The sequence below is a fragment of the Lissotriton helveticus genome, chromosome 4_1 (assembly GCF_964261635.1).
Source record: "Lissotriton helveticus chromosome 4_1, aLisHel1.1, whole genome shotgun sequence".
NCBI classification, from domain to species: domain Eukaryota; kingdom Metazoa; phylum Chordata; class Amphibia; order Caudata; family Salamandridae; genus Lissotriton; species Lissotriton helveticus.
The window spans coordinates 119217634-119242784 of record NC_136063.1 but is presented as its reverse complement, the minus strand read 5'-3'; positions in this window follow the sequence as shown (position 1 = coordinate 119242784).

Sequence of the window (25151 nt, the reverse complement as noted above, 5' to 3'; positions counted from 1 at the left end):
TTCACAACTAAAATCTGGACAGACCCCAATTTGTTGCTGTCCATGAGTCATGGGGACAACGTGTACTCACAGTAATTTGTGTTTACTTTGCGCAACAACTGCAATCCTAATCCCTTGATACTATTGCTAAAATACTAATAGACTCAAGTCCATCCACACACATCACTGGATGTGACTTCAATGATGGAGTTGACCCTAGCCTTGAATGTACACACATTGCCGCAGGAACTCGTGTCCCCACCCGCTGGTGGAGTTTGTGAGGCTGCTAAGCCTGATTGACCACTGGAGACAACAACACCTACTAGACCGCACATATTCCTATTTTTCCTGAGCCACATAGTCTTTGCTAGACTTGACTACTTCTTTGTCCGGCAGGTGATATACGAACGGTGGGTAAGATGGAATACCTAGCAAGTGGCATTTCAGACCACTCACCATTGTGGTTGACAGTAGGAGGTGGGGGAACAGGCAGTGATCAGACTAGAGACTGAATGCCTGGGAACTTCACAACAAAACAGTAATGAGAGTCATTAGAACAGAAACAGAGCTATTCTTCCAAGAGAATAAAGGCTCAGTAGCTACACATGGAACACTCTGGGAGGCCTACAAGACAGTACTTCGGGGTGGAGTGCATGATGCCATAGCGCATAAGCGCAGGGAAGAAACCCACCAAATAGAATCCCTAGAATATAAACTCTTGGAATAAGAGAGAAACATTACTTGAGATACAGAGGCTGTCCTGCTAAAACAGCCAGTAGTCACACTTAGAGAGATCCGTGCTCTAACCGAACGAGAGGTGGAAACCCAAATTCAGAATACTTAACATAGACTCTTCAAGACAGGAGTCCCTTGCTCACAGCACCATCAGGATTCAAGCAAGCCGGGCCGAAGACGGCTGTGATGCCAGAAACCGGTCCCCGGAAGCTTGTTTCCTTTCTGGTAAAGAATTGGCTTGGTAGTTTGGTCTGCCCTGTTCCCATGATGCACTGGGCCAGGGACAGACTAATTTGCATATAGCCAGGTTCTGAACTGGGATGGTGCAGTGAGCTAAAAAACGGTGATGGATCAAGCCCTGATCTGTTGACTGGGTAGGAGTGTTCTGCTTAATTCAGATACTCTGTCCATCACCACCCCCTTCACTGTACCCACTGTAAATGTCATATCTTGGACCACATCTTGACCAATTTCCCACTAACCTCAAACCCAGTCCCTATTCCTTGCCTTTGGTTAGACCACTTCCTCCTTAAGTTTCAACTTATCTGGTCTACCGCGAAGTTACCCACTGCTCTGACCTGCTGTAGAGCAAGGAAATGGAAAACGCTTGATAAAGCAGAATTTATAAAAACACTAAACAACACGGTCCCTCTCCCCCACTCTGATATTAATTCTGCTGAATCCAACTTGGCCGTCTGGCTTCAAAACGCAAGCGATATCCATGCCCCCTATAAAGATATTAAACTGGCTCGGCAAGCTGACGCTCAACGTTTGTTCTCCCAAGTTTTAAAAAATAAGAAACTATCCCTGCGCCAAATTGAGCAAAAGTGGCGCCACTGCTATTAAAATCTGAGTATACCAAGGCTAGGAAGGTGTACATGAAGGCCATTCTTGTCACTAAATCTGCTTTTTTCTCATCCCGAATTCTTAATTCAGCAGACAGACCCAAGGAGGTCTTCTCAATCTTAAATGAGCTGACTGATCTAGACAGTGTCCACCCTAGGGTGAGTCCAACCCAGACCTTCTGAGATGCCCTCAATACTTATTTTTTTGATAAAATCGTGGACATCAAGATGAGCATTCCCAGCTCCCCTGGCAATGCCCCCTCTGCTCAGATACCACCACCAAGGTCACATTTAATAGCTTTCCTACTATGACCTCAGAGCAATTCTTAGAGTTACTAGCAATAGTCAAGTCAGGGGCACCTTCCGACAAATGTCAACCATACATCCTTAAAGAATGTCTGTGTTCCGTCCCGACCCCGGCCTATACTCTGTTGAATGACTCTTTAACAGCTGGTCTAGTACCGCTTGCCTTTAAGGAAGCAACAGTCATCCCACTTTTGAAGAAACCTGGGGCAGATCTCTCCTGCATTGCAAATTATCAACCAATTTCTCTGCTTCCTTTTTTGGCAAAAGTTTTGGAAGCCCATGTGGCGAAACACCTGTCCAACTTTTTGGAGGGCTCAAATGGCCTTGATTCCCACCAGGCAGGTTTCCGCCCCGCCCATTCAACTTAGGCAGTGGTAGTCGCGGTTCTAGACTCTCTCCGTGACTGCGCTGATAGACACTCTCCACAGGCTCTGGTGCTTTTGGATTTGTCGGCCGCGTTTGACACGGTCTACCATGATATTTTGATCGACCGTGTCAATCAGGCTGGCATTAGGGGCCTTGCTGCTGACTGGCTGCCGTCCTTTTTGGAGAATCGTTCCCAGTCAGTCCACCTTGGATGTTACTTAGGTGCGCCTCTCAATGGATAATGTGGTGTTTTTATAGTTGACCTCTCTGGCCTCCGGTACCATAGTACCAAACTGGGGAGTTGAGATTTCTGGTGGTGGTGGAGGTGCTACTTTCAATGCTACTTTCAGTGCTAGATGAAGTGGAGGATGGGCGTGGCTGAATTTGACTCTTGTGCACTTACAGCACCACTACTTGAGGTAATGGAGGTCGAGCTGGATGGAGGTCCCTGCCGGCCTTCCGACGAGAAAACATGGAAGCTGTAGGTCGTGTTGGTGTAGTAGTTACCTGTGTTGGTGGAGGTACCACCAGTGGTGCCACGCCACACACATCCTGCAAAGAAGCATTTTTAGATAGGGTAAAAATGTCTGTCTGCTGCATGCCCGCTGGGACTGGAGTGACGACTGTGAAGACTGGGTCATCATCGTCAGACTGTTCATCAGCAGCAGAATACACCACTTCTACTTCTTGTTCGTCATCACCCGTAAGTGAAAGCCTTGCGGGAACCTTCCGTTTAGCTACTTTGTCGGCTCATGGCGTGCCTCACTCTCAGACTGAATTGGTGGCTGCCAATCAAGATCTAGCACATCAGAAGGAAGAGGGCTTGAAGAAGAACTTGTACTAGCCCTTCTTGACCTTTTTCTTACTGACGATCTGGAAGACAATTGTTCATCTGGAGGAGTGGCTTGCTCGGATGATACCTCCGCTTGAATCTAGAATTCCTGATGTGCCCCTACTTCTGGAGGAACAAGCATTGTGGGCAGTTGTCCCTCTTCATGCGCCTCTACTTGTGCATCTACTTGTGCCTCTCCTTGCGCCTCTCCTTGCGCCTCTCCTTGTTGCACCTGTGGTTGTTGTTGCGGCTGTGTTTGAACACTCGTCAGATGAGTTACGCCCTGCGTTGATTGGATGCTACTTTGGGATGAGTCAACGTCAACATTACTGGTCGATGGTGAAAGAGCAATTAAAGAGGCTGCCTCTGCGGCACTCATGGACTTGGGCCTAACTTGGCGTGGTGGCACTGAGACCAATGAAGCGGAGGTGCTGCTCCCTGCTTGGTCCCCGGCGGACACCGCTGCTGCAGGCGTAGTTTTTTTTCCCCAAAAAAAGTGTCTGTCAGCACACCAGTCTCCTTGGCAAGTGGTGCCACTTGCTTCTTCTGCTCCTTCTTACTGGCAGTGGCACTGGCAACGTTCTTGCTAGAGGAGCTATGGCCTCCTTTCTTTGGGCCCATCTTCTTCAGATGTCTGAACAGCAGGACGCAGTTGCATGAGTTGCAGAGTTGTCTGTGGCCACCACACGTGACGTCACGTGGCGTTGTGCACACACCCCAGCAGGACTTACTCCTGGCACTACAACAAGTGTTGATGATGAGGATGATTCCTGGTTCTCAGTCTTTGTGCACCTAAAGCAAAGGAAGCCAGGGGAACATTAGTTAAATAAATGTTGCATATGTTGTGCTTCAATTAATATTTGCAACTAGGCATTTATTAATATTAACACAACACACCCAAAAATGGAAAGACCCAAAATAAAAATTGCAATTTTATTCTAATCCAAAATGGAAGTCAAATTTACCACACAGAAAGAGTTGTTGCATGCACCACTGACTACCCCATGGCATATAATGTATGAAAGCAAGGCAGACTGGGTGTAGGCCTATTGCACAAAGCACACTGCCTGGCTTCAGAATGGCCCCTAGACCCCCCACCCACATGGCCAGGCCCTGGGCCAGGTCTCAAAATGGCCCCCAGCCACATGGCCAGGCCCTGGACCATGCCCCAACAACACCCAAAAAATCAAAATACACACACAAATCACCCCAATCCAATAGTATCCATGCCCTAAATGATGTTTAAAATCAATAGAACACACAGAAAGACTTGGCACATGCACCACTGACTGCCCCTGGGCACAATGGATGAAAGCAAGGCAGACTGGGAGCAGGCCTATGGCACAAAGAACACTTCCTGGCTTCAAAATGGCCCCTAGACCCCCACCCACATACCCAGGCCCTGGAGCAGAAATACACACACAAATCACCCCAATCCAATGGCATTGATGCCATAAATGATGTCTAAAATCAAGAGAACACACAGAAAGACATGGCCCATGCACCACTGACTACCCCTGGGCCTACTGGCTAGTGTGGTTCTGACACGCACCCCAAAATTACAAACAAAATCCACATAGATATAATAAAAGTGAGCGATTCAGATCCAAGCCATCCATGCCGTAAATGATATTTAAGTTCAACAAAACTCACAGAAACAGTTGTATCATGCACCCATGACTACCTTGGGCCTATTAGATACTGTGGCTACCCTCAATATATTTTTTTAAAGTTGTGAAAAAGTTTTTACATTGTAGTTGCAGCAACAGCAATGCCCCAAACAAACAACACCAACTTACTTGTAAAATCTCAACTCCAAAAGTGATCCTAACAAAAAGTCATCAAATACAAATATCCAGCAGCAGCCACAAAGAGTAATCCTTCCAGCTCCAGATCCAAATAAAAAGTGACCAGGACATGGACAAAGCACTGGGATGAGCCTGCTGGACAAGAACAGGAAGTTGGAGACTCTGGGTCACTTCTTTCCTCCCAACCCCCAAAAATGCACTCCTTGCACAAAAAGGTGCAGCCACATGTCAATCTGAGGAGTTATTCTGATTCAAATCATCAATTTCAGAAGGTTTATGCTGCCAGCAATAGATTTCTTGTGCAGAATTGCAATTTTTGCTATTTCGGGAAAGCGAGCTGTTCAAATCTCCCTCCGGATGTCAGCTGCGCGGTGCATCGACGTGTTCGCAACTGTTTACTCTTGCGTTGCGTGATCGCGGGCCCTTATGACGTATTTGCGTTCTGACAGTCTCCCAGTGCAAGATGGCGGGATGCAATGGCGTACTCGCGGTCGAAAAGTCTCGCGCGATCACGCAGCAAGATCAAAAATGGCGCAGCGCACGCAAACCGGGAGGAAAACAACTCAGCGAACTCAGAATCACGGTAAGTCAACGCCGCGCGCACGAGATTGTATTTTTGACGCTCGAACAAGCAAAAAAAATCGCCAACTCGCGAATTGCAAAATTCTTTGACAAATTTGCGTGATTCGGGGAATACGAAATTGCCAAAAATTCACAAATTCCGCGAGCAGGACGGATTTTCAGCCCGTGCTTACCTACATCACAGACTGAATTGAAAATGTTGGACTGCTCCCTAATACTTAAGCAGCACGGTGACCTCTAATATCATGGCTTTCAAATATTTCACATTTGGCACTTGGATGCCCCTGCCCCAGCAACGAAATACAGAACTAACTGAAAGCCTCCTTGAAGTTTGACCCCTTTCAATTAACACAATGGCAATAGACAAGGCACCTAAAACCCTTAAGCAAGGCAAAATGGACAAGTATACTAAAGTGCTCCCACCACGGGGAGAGTCTTAGGGAGGGCCGATAACACACCCACCCACGAGCAATTCATGCCTCTAGAGACACCGAAGAGAACAAAATTACAGAAATAAGACTGGAGGTCTCCCTTCTGCGTCAAGATATGCAAAATAAAGTGGAAGGATTGACCAAAACGGAAACCTGCATCTTAGAAGTAGAAGACTCAACACATAATCTGAATTCCAATGTCAAAGACTTGAAGGCCATTGTGAGAGAGGTAGCATGGAAAGTGGAGGATGCGGAGAATTGAGCCTGCAGAAACAACCTCCTCATCATCGGATTCCAATAGGTACAGGAGGGCTCTGACCCAGTGGTGTTTGTGATGTTATGGTTATGCGACTTCCTCCCGGCAGTGAAGTTTTCATCCTGTTTTGTTATCGAACAGGCAAGACTGCTGCCTGGTGCCCCTCCTTGACCACTAATTGTGAAATTCTTCACCTACGAGGAAGAGACTCAGTACTTAGAGAGGCATGGCACAGACGGAAACTCAAGCCTGCTAACACAAAGATAATGATGAGGTACACATTCAACGTACTGAAATTCAAGCTGAGATCAATGCAGAGCCAATACATGTTTCTTTTCCCAGTGAAGCTCAAGGTTATCTTCCAAGGCACCTCACAATTTTTTTAAACCCTGGAAGAAGCATGAGCCTGGAAAGAGGAGCGTCCCACGGTATTTCGGGAAACGAGGACCAGCTTGTCACAATCCAAAGACGCAACCCCACAATGGGAGCCCCGAACACAGAGAATAAGAAGGAGATGCCTAATTAAACGAGGACACAAGATGCTGTTGGGATCCTACTGAAAGAAACCCGGTACAGGGCCGAGATACGCATGGCTCTGGATGGATACGCAAGCCAGGGGAAGACAATGCAGTCAGGCGAAAAACACCCACAACGAACAATTGGATAAGAAATCCTTGGCGGACACGAACTGTGACCACCCACTCTTCAAGAATATCACTTGCATAGAAGATCAAGATGCGTAGAGAGTACGCACTGAAAGCAGGCTAAGAGAAGCAAGAAAGGCTGAAACATGGGCAGGCCAAAGGCAGACAAACTGCAGAACTGCTACAGAATCCCCCGACTCAATTTTGCTCGGTGCTTTCTGAGTGGAATACTTTTTTTGAAGCCAATATCCTTTATTCTTTTAGTTAGAATTTAACGAGTTGGAGGGCAGGGTAGGACAACAGACCTCTCAAACTGAACTTATGCCAAATTGTCATGTTGACAGTTCAGGGAATAGGTGTAGGTAGTGGGGGGGTGGAGGTGTTAGGGTTAGGGGTAAAACCTTTATAGTTTAATCATTTATTACGTTTTTAATACAGCCAGTGGCAGGAGATTTAAGGTCCACAGACAGGAACAGAGGGAAAGAGGACATCAGACAGACCTACCAATGCATACAATGAAAATAATGGGATACACACAATGAGTGATGACACAAACGCAGCATTGTCAAAGAATGTTATTGGACTCTGTAGCAATATCAAGAGGGGGTTTGTTAGCAGATACTTCAAGAGATTTAAACCTGACATTGTCTTTTTACAGGAAACCCACTTGCTGGGGTACACACTGTGACTTCATTGGAAGTGGAACAAAGACAACTCTGGCTAACACAGAGTTTTCCCCAGGGGTGCAAGGTGTCACCATACTAATTAAAAAATCCCCCCTTTCACAACTAAAATCTGGACAGACCCCAATTTGTTGCTGTCCATGAGTCATGGGGACAACGTGTACTCACAGTAATTTGTGTTTACTTTGCGCAACAACTGCAATCCTAATCCCTTGATACTATTGCTAAAATACTAATAGACTCAGGCCCATCCACACACATCACTGGATGTGACTTCAATGATGGAGTTGACCCTAGCCTTGAATGTACACACATTGCCGCAGGAACTCGTGTCCCCACCCGCTGGTGGAGTTTGTGAGGCTGCTAAGCCTGATTGACCACTGGAGACAACAACACCTACTAGACCGCACATATTCCTATTTTTCCTGAGCCAGATAGTCTTTGCTAGACTTGACTACTTCTTTGTCCGGCAGGTGATATACGAACGGTGGGTAAGATGGAATACCTAGCAAGTGGCATTTCAGACCACTCACCATTGTGGTTGACAGTAGGAGGTGGGGGAACAGGCAGTGATCAGACTAGAGACTGAATGCCTGGGAACTTCACAACAAAACAGTAATGGGAGTCATTAGAACAGAAACAGAGCTATTCTTCCAAGAGAATAAAGGCTCAGTAGCTACACATGGAACACTCTGGGAGGCCTACAAGACAGTACTTCGGGGTGGAGTGCATGATGCCATAGCGCATAAGCGCAGGGAAGAAACCCACCAAATAGAAACCCTAGAATATAAACTCTTGGAATAAGAGAGAAACATTACTTGAGATACAGAGGCTGTCCTGCTAAAACAGCCAGTAGTCACACTTAGAGAGATCCGTGCTCTAACCGAACGAGAGGTGGAAACCCAAATTCAGAATACTTAACATAGACTCTTCAAGACAGGAGACAGAGCAGGAAGACACCTAGCCTGGTTGGGCAGAACCAAAAGAGAGATGAGCTGGGTGACCCAGATACACGAAACGGATGAACGACGCACGTCCGCACACTCCATAATGGGTGCTTTAGCACACTTCTACACGGAGCTGTTAGAGGCTAGACCACTGGCAGACGACATGCAAATAATAGATTTTCTAAGCAATATAGTCCTCCCCTGTGGCAGGAACATAAGGAAGCCTTAGAGGCAGATATTACCCTAAAGTGCAAGATGTTATAAATAAACAAAAATCGGGGAAAACTCTGGTGCCACACAGGGTACCAGTGGGACTTTTTTTAGCAAAATGTTAGCCTGGTAACCACTCACTTACTTAATATGTTCCAGGTGGCATTGGAAGAGGGGGAGTTGCCACCGGATTTACGTCAAGCCTCAGCGTTGTTTAAACCAAAGCTAGGTAAACCCCAGAGCGCTGCGGCTCCTACCTCCCAATATCATTACCAAACACTGAAACCAACATTTTGGCCTCCATTTTAACGTCACGACTGTTGACCGTTATCACATCATTGGTATACAGTGACCAATCAGGCTTTATGTCTGTACATGCCACGTGCCTCAATCTCTGCCGACTTGCCAACTGGCTAGACACAGTGAAGGACAGACCTATCCTGTATATCCTTCTGTCTTTAGATGTGAAAAAGGCCTTTGACAGATGTTCATTGGCTGTTCATAAGACAAGTCCTAGTAAAATTTGGATTTGGTCAAGGATTCATGGCTTGGGTTGAACTTTTGTATACTAACCAAAGGGCAAGGATAAAGGTCAATGTAGTAAGGTCAGCTGGCTTCCCCATTCTGAGCGGAAACTGACAAGGCTGCCTCTTGTCACCCCTGTTGTTTTCATTGGTCTTGAAGCCGCTGGCATGCCAGGTCAGGATCCACTTAGAATTGAGGGGTGTCCGGGATATCGGAGGCTAACTTGTTGATGGATGGATTTCTCTATATGCGGATGAGATTGTGGTCTACATGACTAACCCAGATGCTACGCTTCCCCTGATACTACTGATAGAGCGCGGGCTCACCTGCTCAACATTCTCACCTGTGCCCATATATCTATGTATACAATAAACAGGCAAACCTGCACTCAGTCAATTGCCGTTTTTACCATTTTGGATTTAATACCCTTATATCTTAACAATCCAAGTCTCCGATACCTATAGTCCTAAAGGATCAAGGGAGTTAGAGAGAAAATAGGTAGGAAAGAATAACATTTAGCATATAATGAATAACCGCACACTCTGGAAAGATGTAAAGTCTTTATCTACTAAATTTTTGAAGTTTACAAACATGAACTCAAAATAGCTTCTTAATTCTATTTAGACTAATGCAAATTTAAAACATAAACATTGCAAATGATTTTGGAGAGAAAATGGTGTTTATACATTTAGACAGAGGGTGGGTAAGAGAAAAGGGAAATAATACAAAGAGAAACCAACACTTTATAGTTACCTATTTCGGTGTGATGACCAACCCTGGTCACGGATTAAGCCAAAGAATAAGAATCCCAAAGTACAGGTGCCAGCAGGTAAGAATGGGTGCAAGCCAGAAATCAGAGCCATAACAGGATATGGGCCAAATTAGATCAGGAAAGGACCACCACAGGCTAAGACTTGCACCGCAGTTAAAGTTCAAAACGCCAGCATTGTAAACCCTCTCTGCAGCTAACAGTCGAACCCCGATTGGGCTATCACATTTTCTGACAGAGTGCTCCGCCAGCAACTCTGCTCACGATCACCTATTGAGTGCGTTGGGTCAGTGACAGGTCAGCTATTCGGACAAGTCAGAAAATCTAACTAACTAAGCCTACCCTAGTTATTCTATATTTTAGGTCAGTGTACCACCCCCAAATGTTGCAAATGTGTGAATCCCTCAATTTAATTGGACAAGAAAGAGGAGTAGCCATCGCACCATATTTTCCTTGAAGAAACTTATCAATCATGTATTTAATTTTTTCCCTCTCATAACTTTATCTACCCATGTTCTTTTTTATTCCGTCCGGTAATGAAATGTATCAATAAAACATTTGATTCAATTTGGCTTCCCCTGTCAATGCAAAAAGTTCATTTTTCTCTGCCTTCCATATCTGTCTTGGCCATGATTCAAGGCTACAGCTTCTGTGACTTCAAGACTTGTCACGCAGGCACAGTTTCTCCGAAGATGGAGTTCAACAAAGCATTTAGGCCCGTTTATTCATGGCATGTGAAAATAGAAAAGAAACAGTTTTAGAGTCACAGAATAAATGAATGCACTGTATACCACTTCTTTCTATTCTACTCCCATTATTTTATTTAAATTATTGTGTTAAATACTAAGCAAAAACGAACAGTTTAGCAAAGCAGCGATGCAAGCTTCTTGCACGTTAGGACTCATAGCAGCCATTTTAGTTCTATTGCTCAGAAGAAAAAGTTTTCCCTCCAAGCATTTCACGTGGGCATGACAGACGCATGTGCAGTAGAAAATCCAGCCTAGCAGCAGCCATTTTAGTGCAAGCGGATTATTAGTAAAAGCACATTGACAAGCTACCCCTAGATGCCTTAAATGTCATGTAATGCAATATTTATAAGACAAAACATGTTAGTTAGTACATTAATGTTATTTTCGAGAAGGTTGAGTACGAGCAAGTCACTGTTCATGTGAAAACTTGCTCCATCACTACACCTGGTCAAATAATATAGCAACCATGTAGGATATAATATCAACTGGGGGACATTGAGTCTTTACCCCATGGGGGGCTCCAAAGAAATACACTCTGTACATTACGAAAGAGTATATTTGCATAAAAATGTAATAGGTTGGAATCTCCCAATCTAATAATAACTTTTGGATTTCTTGTTTAGTGTGTGATATAGTTCCTACTACTAGCAAAGTGATAACCCTGAAGAAACCAAGTAATTACTGCCTCACAGTGTTAATAAGACTTGAAAGCATTATGATACAGAATAATCTAGCACAAAATGTCTCTGATTGTCCTAAATTATTTTAAAAACAATCCTTTTACAATTGTGATTTTCATAACCTCTCTTGTATGGTTACAGATACGCCGGTGGGCCCAGGCAGATGATGTTAAGAGTACATTAGAAATTCCTACTTAAAATGATTGCATGTAAAGCATTACTCCAATACTTTTCAGGGTTTTTATCATCAACTGCTGCTTTGTACCTTTTTTGTGATAAAGCAAAAAAACATCCTTACTCAGAGCATGTGCTTTGAAAGTCAATACATCTTCCTTCTCTGCCTTTTGTTTTTTTCTTTCATTACCAGAAAAAGAATTAAAGGGGCAGATACCTCTACCAAAACACCCTGACAGAATATTAAACTGACATGCTGTGCAGATGTGAGGTGGATATACTTTTTGAGAACTTCCTTCTGGGAGAAAAGCATGCAATGGCTTTCATAGATTTTGGCACACTAGATATGCCACAAATGACTTGGATAAATCTGAAACATGTGTGAAGTTCGGGATTTTGAGAAACAAGGACCTGCTTGATTTGTACTCTAATTTTGACTACTAGATGCTGGTTTTCTGACTCTGATTGTACACTGGGTTCTGCTGACAAGGCCCAGGGAGTGTGCTCTGATTAAAAGTGCATGGCAATTAGGTACAACTACAATTCTTACTGACATCCTCTGTGTAAGTCCCCAGGAAGTGGTAGGGCATGTAGGTCTAGAGGCCTAGTGGATGTAATGTACTTAGGAATGCATTACTGTTGTGCATGCTGACATTTTCGAGGCTGCTTTCAATATAAAATTATATGCAAATATGACTATTCAATTAAAGGAAATAACCAAGTTGCAAAATACCTTGGTTGTATATATGTCACATGTAAGGTCCCCTCTAGGTCCCCCAGTGGTAAAGTGCCATGTAACTATGAGGAAACATATGATAGAAGAAGTTGTATGTGCACTGGGAAGGGAAAAAATGGGAATTTCATTTTTTGCCAATGAGTCGCAGTGACTCCATAGGTTAACATAGGAAAATGTTATTATACTGTAACTATTGAAAGAAAGGAGCTATAATGAAGCTTCAAAGTATTGAAATTTATTCTAACTTTCACAGAAAATACGTTATGGATTTTTTCTTTTCAGTAAGCCAAAATCCAGCCTTCCAGGGGTTCTTTCCTTTTTTGCCAGGCTGAGCCAAACTGTGTTAATGAGTTGTGTAGAGGCTTGCATTCAGAGAAAGAATTTCCTGTGAAAGGAGAACTGCAAGCTGCAGAGGATTATGCAGGAAGGGTCGGACGGGCAAAACTAATCTTCAAAAATAAAAATGACAGCCTCACCCCTAAATCCTGAACCCCCAGTCAAATAGGAGCCTCACAAAATTGATTAGTAAGGGGGCTGGAAGGGGAGTGTTAGGAAACCTCAGTCTCACAAGTGGGTTGGCTTAGCCAGATCCAACAGTTCTGGAGAGAGTTTCTCCATTTTGTATATTAGAAGAATAATGATTTCTGGGTCAAAAATATGCCACAATTTAGAGGAAGTGATCATATTCCACCTTGTGGTACCCTGCATCACATTGATAAGTGTGCCCGCTGCTTTTAATCCCAGCACTGTGAATAAATATGGGAGTGTTATCCAGTAACTCAAATCTGCTGCCTAAAACAAAAAAGAAAAAAGGATGGGCTTGCTTGGACCCTGATCTGTGCCCAAAGGATTGAATTCTGAAGAACTGCACCTGCTGCACATTCTGGTACTGCAGCACTCGTTCATTCATAGAGCCAGATGAGTTCTTAATAATAGTAGGTGAGGTGACACCCTTACTGTAACCAGCAGCCAGGTGGTTGGGTGACTTCTGAATACAAGCTGACCAATGTGTAAAGCGTATGCTGGATACCCAGTCGGGAATGTGCCTAGGGAACTGAACAGATACCTCATACTCAACTAAAACAAACAAGTTTTGTAAGCAGCTCCTTCTATGGCTGAAATGAAGGCAATTTGGCTACTATTAGCCCTGGTCTAAAGTACTATATTTCATCATGATCAAATTAAAAAGAACGAAAGATTAGCAGGCTTTACCCTTGTAAAATCGAGTTGCAGAAGTTCCTCAGCCCTCTTATGAGAGGATGATTTGCATACCTTACACCTGGACTTTTGTCAAAAGGCCCAAACCAGTATTTCTTTTCTGAGAGTTGTTTCACATCTCATCGAGAGGAAAGCCTAATGGGGATGGCAGCGGCTGGATAGGTTAATGCAAATTAGCTCACTGGAGTGTCAAGCATGCAAAGTGGAAGTTTTGACCCAGTACCTTTCCTGTGTTTTTTTGTAAAATCCAACTTCACCAATTCAATGGATATTTACTGAATATCAAACACAGTGGTTGAATATACTCTGTACCTTATTGCAAATCAACGTCACCAAAAATGGTATTTCATTTTGTGTTTTTTTTTCTTCTCATAAAAATCACTGGAGTCCTAAACTAACGGACTAACATTTTGAGGATAGTCACTGTAGGATGATACCACTGTTAAATTCTTATATCTTCCTCTTTTTAATACTATTTGCTCTAACATGTAGTTAATAAGGCACACTTAGAGTGAATTAATGTTTCGAAGCAGAGTTCCTGCCTGTCAATGAGGTATTCCCATGGATGTTTAAAGCCAGCTGCAATCAGGCTACACATGTAGGCCTGAAGCCATGTTTTACTTGTCAGCCTAGTGAATAACAACATATGTGTTTCACTCCTCCTGTGATATTTAACTTCCATGTCACTGGTGTTTCCTGCACCATAAACTGTGCTCTTTCAGAGAACCTAAAAGTATTCAAATTTGGGAATAGCTGATGTGACTATGTTTTAGGGAGTCACACTGCATGTAATGAGATCCATTCAGCAGTGCTCCAGTGCGCAGAGTAAAAAAAAGGAAATGTCAGTCAGCAATAATAGGGGTTACCACTCAAAAATGATGTATTTTCTAACAGTATGTTACAGTTCTTTGTATAGCATAGAATTAACATTCAGTACGTGAGAAAAAAAGGACCAGTAGGAAGAGGCACAGTGAGTTTGTACAAGACTCTGAAGAAGACCTTGAGAGTTAAAATGTGTTGCCTCCTAAATGCCGCTTCTAAGTAGCCCTTTAATTGTCATTAGGTCATCCACTCAGCAATGCTCTTTTGTCCAAGTCTTTATCCATTATTAAGATTCACACCACACTCTGCTGTGGTTGCTCACATTATGCTGTTTGCTATCCTCAAAACCTGTTCATTGATATCACCAAGTGCAAGATCGCAACTTCAAACCACAGCACTCCAGGCAATATCCATCATGTTCACTTATAACTTATCTCTAATCCATAAATATCAGTAGGCAGAAACAATTGCATGGTGAGCAAAATAATGATGGATTAAAACTAGATCTGTGACTGGGGGTGAATGTTTTGCCAATGTGCAACATTTCGTCCATCATCTTGTGCGTTTTGCTGTTCGCCCTATGTGGGAAGGGAATGCCCAGACGTGGGTCCCTTGCTCACTATGCCACTGGAGTCAAGCTATCCTGGCTGATGATGGCTGATAGCCAGAAACTGGTCCTAGGATGCTTCATTCCGGTCCAGGGTAGACATGGCTTGGCAGTTCGGGCTTGGACTGTTCCCATGAGGCACAGGGTAAAGGCAGATTTGCCAATGGCCATGTCTGAAATGGGGTGGCGTGGTGAGCAAAATAACGAAGGATTATACCCAGATCTTTGACTGGGGGTGAATGTTTTGCCAATGTGCAACATTCCGACCATCATCTTGTGTGTTTTTTCTGTTCGCCCTATGTGGGAAGCGTATGCCCAGATGTGGGTCCCGGGCTCACTATGCCGCTGGAGTCAAGCTATCCTGGCTGATGACGGCTGATAGCCAGAAACCGGTCCTAGGTTGCATGATTCGGTCCAGGGAGCACATAGCTTGGCAGTTCGGGCTGGACTGTTCCCGTGTGCGACAGGGTAAAGGCTGATTTGCCTATGGCCATGTCTGAACTGGGGTGGCGTGGTGAGCAAAATACCAATGGATTAAACCCAGATTTGTGACTGGGGGTGAATGTTTTGTCAATGTGCAACATTCCATCATCTTGTGTGTTTTACAATATTATCTACAACATTCCTCCCACTCAAATAAACCTTGATATTTCCAGTTAACCAACATTTCATTGTACCTTGAATAAGATGATTGTACCTCTGATTTACTACTTAGCATATAACTTAGAGGAACGATCATTTAATTGTCGATGTCCTTCACTCAAGTAGGCCACTTTCACCCAAACCACAATATTTCCACCTTGGTTCGAACATCTTATAACTATAAAGGGGTCATTTTTCAAACTATCCATTGCACTTAAATGTTCATCCGTTAAGTTTCTCCTTGCTCTTCCATTTGTTTTGTATCTCATTTTTTTCAGATCCGAAACCACACTTTTCTCAAACACTTCCAATGCACTATGTGTGCTTAGTATAAATGTAGATTTGGGTTTAAAGGTACTGAAACCCAATGCATCCACAGGTATTTGTAATGTATTCAAATGTATTAATGGATCCTCATGAAGTACTATGCTCTCATCCAGCTCTGCCATTGTATGTAATAACTCTATATCAGAAATGCATAATGTCTCTGATAACCGATTAGGCCTTCGCTCACTCTTGGACAAAGCATGGATGAGGAATCAATTTTTCGATTGAGGTTTTCTCAAAAAACAGAAAATGTCAACTCTAGTCTTAACATTGTCTAATTGTCTGTAAGGACAGAAAGATAAGCCTAGGGATAGCTATTTAATATCTGTAGGTGACAACTTAAGTTCTGACAAATAAACCATAGTTATCTTGTTCCTCTCTTGGCTCTTGTTGACATTGCAACTGGTTTGCTGTTTTCTCCTCTTTCTTCTTGAGCTTGTTTGTTTGTTCCTCTGGTTCCTCCTGTCCCTCTTGTTTTCCCTCTTGTGCCACATCCTCTGTCACACTGAAAATTCTGCTCTCTTGGTTGTTGATTTTGCTCAGCTTTTGTCATCATCTGGAATTGTTTAAGGAAGTTTCTTTTTCCAACATTACTCATTGGGACATTCTGTTCTAAAGTTTCAGCTGACACTTCAGATACATAACTGTATCAGACATCACTTTCCTCTGTTGTTTCCCCCCTTGTTCTGATCTTATCATCAGTGCTATTCTGTACTTCTTTTTCAGCAAACAGATGATCATATTTTCTATGGAACATTAGTGTTCTTCCCGATTGATGATATTTAAAAATTCTAATGATTTTCCTCTGCTTTTTATGGGTGATTTCCTCTTCCAGTTTGCTAGCTTTACTGGTATCATGGTATTGAACTCCTCTAACGTTATATCAGAGATCAGTTTTAATAATGAATCAGCTGTTTTATCAATTTTGGCAAAAAACTGTATACCTTTCAGGGCATACTTGATCAGTATCCTCATCATCACAATTGAGCATTCTTTAGTAATCCCAGACCATTCCTCTAACATCTCTGGGTCCAGGTTTTCATAAGTTGGAATGGTGTAAATGCGGAGTGCCCTTGGATCCTGGGCAACTTCTATATATTTCTGTAATGACTCTGCAGTTCCTCCAATTTATCATCTAGCAGCTGTATTTATACTTCATTATTGACGAATACATGTTCCTGACTTGATTGACCCACTTTGACAAATTCATATGCTGCGTGGGTGACAAATAGCCAATTTGAATCCTCCTTTCTCTTTGCTTCTAGTTAAGAGGCCATGCTGAGCTTTATTCAAAATTCCTGAATAACAATGTTTTCAACACTTTCCTGTGCCAGACGACAGACTTGTTAGTTCACAGTCATCTTGCTTTGCTCCATGTTTTCCTTCCCAGCTTGGAATCCAAACGTAGCCACCGAGCCTGCACCTCCCCTGCCTGCGAGGGTCACCTCCGTACCCCTCCCCGCCAGTTTCACATGCCTACTCATAATGCCTCACTGGATTTTTGTCGGCCGCTCTGCATAATCACTGTGGCACAAATACGATATTAAGCACTGTCACCCTGTGCTGCAGAGAGATAGAGGCTCTCTTTCTAATTTAGTTACATACCCATATATGTATTCTAACACACTGGTAGCTCAGTAAGCCGCACTCGAGACAACATTTAATAATAAATATGGGCATGCTCCATTGGCCAGTACAAAAAGCAGCTTTCCCCTTGTCGCCTGACGTATTTCAGGTAATTCTCTTTCTCCAAGGCTTATGGGCAAAGATCACGCTGTGTTGACCAACCACTCCCTTTTAAATGTCACACCCCTTATTTGCAGTAAAATTACTTTATGGGAGATGTAGTCCTCCAACATTCACTCCAGTACATGGCGAGCTTATGACGGCCGTAGATATAGCCCAACATGAGCCCTAGCCTCCAATCAAGTCTTGATTCTTAGAACTCTGCTCCACATTCAGAACAGTGTATCCATTCCGTGGCCCTCTTGTCATTCTTGGGTGGTGCCTGCTCGGCGGTTTGAGCCTCCGCAATTTAGATTGCAACACAGTGGTAGCTCAGTAAGCCGCATTCGAGACAACATTCAAGGTTATCAGCCTTTAATAATAAATATGGAAATGCATCGTTGGCGCGTACAATAAGAAGCTTTCCCCTATTTCCCTTACGCATTTCAGGTAATTCCCTTTCTCAAAAGCTTATGGGCAAAGATCGCGCTGTGGTGAGCAACCACTTCCATTTTAATGTCAAGCCGCTTATTTGCGGTAAAAATGCTTTATGGGAGATGAAGTGCTCCAACAATCATGCCAGTATATGGCGCTCTTATGACTACCGTAGATATAGCCCAATATGATCCCTAGCTTCCATTCAAGTCCTTAGAATGCTGCGCCACATTCAGAACCTGAAACGCGTCATGCGAAAAGGGGAAAGCTGCTTATTGTACTGGCCAACGGAGCATATCTATATTTATTATTAAAGGCTGGTAACCTTGAACGTTGTCTGAAGTGTGGTTTACTGAGCTACCAGTGTGTTGGAACCTATAAATATAGATATGTATCTAGAACTATATGTGTAAATGTATGTCTTTAACTATGTATACATATTTCAGCAATTACCACCCTCCATTTATGAATATGTCAAATTACATATGATATATGCTTTGCAAAGATCTCTGTTTTTGTCTGGCAAAATTAAACACAGACCAAAGATTGTCCAAGAACTTGTAACAATCTTATAGTGCCATTTACTCTACGAACAATGGCACATTATTTTCATGTTAGTACTAGCATTGTTCATTGCAGTATCATCGATTCACATTATGCAGTTTATAGACTTCTGTTCTTTTCTATAGAGGCCAAAACTTCATCCTAGATTATGCTCAGAATATCTGGGAAAATAAACAAATATTTGCATCAAAATGTAATTGCTTGGAATTTCCAGATCTAATAATATCTTTTGTATTTCCTCTTTACTGTGTGATCTAGTTCCTACTAGTAGCAAAGTGATAACACTGAAACCACTGAAGAAACCAAGTAAGTACGGCATCACCATGTAAATAAGACTTGAAAGCATTATGATAGAGAATGCAAAAGAATAATATAGCACAAAATGTCTCTGATTGTCCTAAGGTATTTTAAAAACTATCATTTCACAATTGTGCTTTTCATCACCTCTCTTGTATGGTTAAAGATACCTCGGTGGGCCCGCAGTCAGATGATGTTAAGAGTACATTAGAAATTCCAACTTAAAATTATTGCATGTAGAGCATTCCTTCCACTTTTCAGAGTTTTTATCGTCAACGGCTGCTTTGTACCTTTTTTGTGATAAAGCACCAAAACATCCTTACTCTGAGCATGTGCTTTAAAAAAATACATCTTCCCTCTCTGCCCTTTGTTTGTTTCATTACCTCAAAAAGAATGAAAGGGCGGATACCTCTACCAAAACATCCTGACAGAACTTTAAACCGACATGCTGTGAAGGTGTAAAGTCCAACCTCTTTTTGAGAACTTCCTTCTAAGACAAAAGCATGCAATGTCTTTCATAGATTTTGACACACTACGTAAGCGACAAATCTAATATGATGACTCGGATAAAACTGTAACCTGTGTGAATTTAGGGATTGTGAGAAAAAATGACCTGATAGATTTTTGCTCCCATTTTGACTACTAGATGCTGGTTTTCTGACTCTGCATTGAGCCCTGGGATCTGCTGACCAGGCCCAGGGACTGTGCTCAAATTAAAAGTGCCTGGTAATTAGGTATACCTACAATTCCTACTGACATCCTCTCTGTAACTCCCCAGGAGGTGGTAGGGCATATAGTTCTAGAGGCCTAGTCAATTTAATGTACTTAGGGCGTATTACTGTTGTGCCTGCTGTCAGTTTTGAGGCTGCTTTTAATCTTAAATTATAGGGAAATATGACTATTTAATTATAGGTTCTAACAGAGTTTCAAAATACCTTGGTTTTGTATATAAGTCTCACGTAAGGTCTGCCCTGGGTCCCCCAGTGGTAGAGTGCCTTGTAACTATAAGTTTGTATATGTTTACTTCTCAAAGAAGGCCGCTGTTGTCATTTCTATTCCATTCACCTCATTGAAAATGGGGACCATCTTTTTCTATTCACAGTCACATTTCTATTTTCACTTGTCACCGAACACGCGTACATATTAGAGTTCTCAGCGTGGAGTCCGAGCACTGACAAATCCAAACCTAGCAGTGATGGAACACAGAATTTTTATACCGAGCGTCACACCGTTTACAAACTAGGTACGCGATATGCTTGAACCACAGCGGTTTCGCTGCTTTATGACATCTGACCAGCACATGCCAATGAACGCTTGTTATCTTTCCACAGACGTTTGCATTTTGAAGCTGCGGTGACAGTTAATTCCTTTATATTGTTGTGGCATCACTTAGGTAGGTGTATGATTAGTCACTTATGCACCCTAAACACCAGCGTGTGATATAAATCTCAATGACATGTTACCCTTAGTATTTTCGGCAACGCTAATAACCCATCCTCACTATTCCACACATTATACACCTTGCTAAAATCCGAGTTGCACATCTTTTTCCTTATCACCCTGCCAATTAATAAAGTACACTTTTTAACTTTCAATGTTTCCTGTGATCACAATATTTGCTTGTTTAATGTACGTTACACAAGTTTCCCTTGAGCTGACGCCATTTTTTAGCACAACATTCACAAGTCTAATGACCCGCACCGATTTGCTGTTCACCGAAACCTTTCACTAATAAGTCACTTGGAATGACTTTTATTCAAATTCCACGGAAGGAGGGGGCGTGGCCGGGCAAGATGGCCGAGCAAACATAATCTGCTTCGGCTCCCGGTCCGCGCGCTGCCTGGCGGTGTCTTTTGGCGTCCATACTCAACCGAATAGCCCAATTGCGTCACCTGAGGCTGGCGGATGGTCTGCAGCATTGCCGCGGGGCGTTTTTGTGGCTCTTCATTGCCCTGGGGGTCCCCATGCGCCTGATCTGTCTGCCGGAGGGGGACCCCGAAGCCAAAATGGCAGCCTCGGCCCGCTGGGGTGCCGCGTCGAGTGGCGGCGGGTGAGTCCCCGCGGCCGCCGTGGAATGGACTAGAGGCTACTGATGGCGACGGCGCGTCTGAGTGCCCAGGACAGAGTGACGAGAAGAGAGGGCCTCAGCGGACGCGTGTGTTGGCTGATCTCCACATACCTGACTTCAAGATGGAAGCCACGTGGTTCCCTCGCTGTGGTGCGGCCCTCTGTGAGCTTTATTCCACGGCAGATGACAGCTGGGTCGCAGGTAAAGCGTCCCTGCGTGGTAGCCATGAGAGATTGCATCCCGATTCCCTTCCACTGCGGCGCTCAGCAGTGTGGGGTTCTCTGAGTCGGGAGTCCCCTCCCCCTATGTCCTCCACCTCGTGGGACCCCACTGGGAAGAACGCCAGAGGGCGCGCTGGCACGGGGCCCCCGCGACTGCCTCCTTTGCATTGCCCTATGCTGCTGCTCTGCAATTGTGGCCCTGTCCAGCTCACTCAGCTGGATCCAGCCTGTCGCCATTGATGTGACCACACCTCCTATCCCACACGGGGCGGCCGTCTCCTCCTCTGGCGTACACCCAGACTCCCTCTCATTTGTGCCTGTGGGGACCCCAGGGGGTTCTCTTCATTGCTCCACAGGAGGATCTTGGCTGTGGGGTTGATTCCCCCTACAACTTCCCCTGTGACCGCCACAAGGCCCGCAGGGGGGACTGCGTGAGGCTTGGAGCTGCTGGGCTGCGTGGGGCCTCCTCCATATGCCTCCGAAGAAAGGGACGAATAAGGTGACCAGCAAGGTATCGGACGTCTTCTCCACCACCGACAAGCGCCCGTCCCTCAGGGGAGACACTGAAAAGGCAGCCATGGCTCTCTCGAAAGCGGACCTATCATCCATGCTCAAGGAGTGCAAATCCGAGCTTCGCACTGAACTCAGCCAGGACATCAAGTCTTTCATAGATCAACTCCGAGCGGATTTGTCTGACCGGTTGTCCTCCCTTCAGCAGGATGTGGACTCGGTGGGCACTAGAGTTCTGAACTTGGAGACGTAACATCAGGAACACAGTCATCTGGCCGGTGAGCTCCGCGAGGACATCCACGCCCTTAAGGAACAACTGCAGCAGAGGCAACTTAAAGCGGAGGTACTTGAAAATCGCGCAAGGAGGGAGGATATACGGAACCGAGACCTGGAGGAGGACGTAGAGGGACCAGACCTATGAGCTTTTGTTGAAGGGTTTTCGCTGAGATTTTGAGCCCTCAGAAGCTCAAGATAAAGCTGGACAGAGCCCATCATGTGGGCTACCTGCAGAATGGCGAAAAGCGGAGGCCCCGAGATGTTTTGGCTAACTTCCATTCCTACAAAGTCAAGGAGGCGGTATTACAGTGCGGCTAGAGCAAAGGACTCTATCTCCTTTTAGAATTACTCCTGTGCTATCTATCAAGATATCACCCACTCCACGTTGGCACGCAGGCAAGCAGGCAAGCATTTCAGCCGGTCACTAACAAACTGCAAGCGGATGGCATTAAGTACCGCTGGACATACCCCTTTGGACTTAGTTTTGAGTACCGAAACAAGCGACGACACATTACAGAGCTCAAGGAGGGCCTGGAGGCCTCTCTTGCACGACGTCTGGGGACCCCCCTCGGGGTTCCCCTTCCACTTCCACTTTGGTGCCGTGCTCACAAAGGGGACGTCGCTGAGGACCTGCTAGTGTGGTACCCACGGATGTTCAAATAGGTGGCCCACTGGAGTTGTTCTGATTTGCCCAGAGCCACAATGTTTGTGTAGCGGGACTTGCAGGAGGCGTAAGGGCTTGACACCGGTGAGAGTGTGTACTTTTTCTCTCAGTTTAGCTACACCCTCAGACTTCTTCTTCCTGGCTCCCATATATGGGGGCTTGAACTTCTTCTGGGACTTTGGGTGCTAAAGACGCTTTGGGTCCTCTATACATGTGACCTCTGCCTTATTACCGATGTCGATACGAGAGTGGATGGGTCGACCAATGCTCTGGGGTGCACTTGCTTCCTAATAGTGTGGGCCTAATGACTGTCTATCATCATTCTGAGAGAGTTCAGGTACACTTTCTCTGCATCATGGGCCTGATGATTCTTCTGAGAACTCGCCGGGACAAGGTACAGACTGGGTCCCTGGACCCGTTGTTCCCCCTGATCCATGTGGGCGCTTTTCTACCCCGAAGTGCGATCTAGTATTGGTTTCTGTTGGGTTTTCTTGTTCGTTCTTGTTTATGTTTTGCTAGGGGTTTTGGGGCGGGTGAGGGAGGGAAGTGGTGGCGGCTTTTTATTGCTCTTCTTTGTGGGCTTTTTTGCTTTTTGTATTGATGTAGCATACATAGGCTCAAGGACCTTTAGTGGTAGAGAGCGATGGGGGCTCCACAGGCCTAGAAAGATGAGGGACTACTTCCAGATGCCATGATGCCGGTCACTGTGGAAACCTGGAACGTCAAGGGCCTTAATTCCCCACAGAAACGGCTCAAAGTATGGAAATATATTATGGACCACCACTTCGATGTCATACCTCTGCAGGAGACTCACTTTGGCTAGACCCGACAAATCCTGTCTTAAGCATAAACTCTACCCCCTAATATACCGCTCCTCTGCACACACTAAGCACCGGGGTGGCAATAATGTTGCGTGCTGCTGTTCACTTCCAACCTCTGGGGTTCAATCCGATAGAGATTGCCGATGGATCTTGGTCAAGGGTCAATTGAGGGGCCGTCTTTGTACCTTTGCAGCCTTATATGCCCCCAATGTAGGCCAGGCGACATTCTTGCACACTTTCCTGGGGAAACTCACAGACTTTGCAGAGGGTCAACTGATATTAATTGGTGACTTTAACCTGATTTGGCAGAAATATCTAGACAGCTCCCACTCCCAGCGTGCAGACGCGGGCTCCTTCTAGGGGGACACACAGCAGACAATGTGAGATCTGGGCCTCCTTGATTCTTGGCGGGTGTTATATCCACAGGCGCGGTATTACACATTTTTTTCCCATGTCCACCGCACCTATTCCCGGCTGGACTACATTTTTATTAGCCAGTCCTTTCCATGTAAGCTGCCGGGAGCTAAGATATTCCCCCTCTCAGTTTCTGACCATAGCCTATATTCTATTTGCCTCCAATGGCAGGGCCCGGCGCCTGCTGCTCCCAAATGGTACTTTCCTCCCTCTCTCACCCACGACAAAGACTCCTGCACCAAGCTTCGGTCCGCCATCACTGATTTTTTCAAGGCCAACCCACCAGAAGACACCTCAGAATTCATAACTTGGGACGCTCTGAAAGCTGTCCTTCGGGGCGAATGTATTGCCCTTAACGCCGCTCTGAACAAGCAATGAGCTCGTGAGAGGGAGGCACTGGAAATGGAACTTTCCGCCCTCGAGCTGTGTCATAAAGCTAACCCCACAAGGCAGACACAACGGCAACTCACAGCGGTGCGGGGCAAGTTACGGGCTATCTATACTAATAGAGCGGAATTCACCCTTCTTAACCTGCGCCATCACTCGTACGCCCAAGGTAACAAACTGGGTAAGCATTTAGCTCGGCAGTTGAGAGGTAAATGCGAGAAGGAGTATATTGGAGGCTTTCTAGATCCTCTTGGGAGAGTAGAGCATAAGGATGAGGATAAGGCCGCTCTTTTCGGGTCTTTTTACCGGGACCCCCTTAGAGGAGGAGGCGCCACGTGAGTAACTCCATTTGCTCCCTCTGCCTCAAGTTTCGGAAGGCTGGAATGAAGTCCTCTCCGCACCTATTACCTTGGATGAAGATACCTCGGCTATCGCAGCCCTAAAGACCAATAAAGCCCCCGGGCTTGATGGCTTCACAGCTTTTTTCTATAACACCTTTGCCCCTGATCTCTCTCCCTATTTGGTTACGCTCTTTCATAAAATGGCAGAAGAGGGAACGACCTCTGGCTCTATGGCTGAAGCCATGATCTCAGTTATTCCCAAACCTGGGAAGGACACCCACTCCTGTGCCTCCTATAGTCTTTTAGCCCTGCTAAATTTAGACGCAAAGCTCTATTTATCCATTATTGCCCTGCGTCTCAATTACCTCAATGCCCCCAAATTGCTTAATATGATTCGAGCTAACTATTGCTTTCCATGCTCCAGGTTGGTCGCTAATGGAGTACCTTCTCCTCCTTTTCCACACTCCAGTGGGACCAGGCAGGGTTGCCCCCTCTCCTCCCTGCTTTTTGCTTCAAGTATCGAACCCCTGGCGCTCGCTATTAGAAACAACCTTA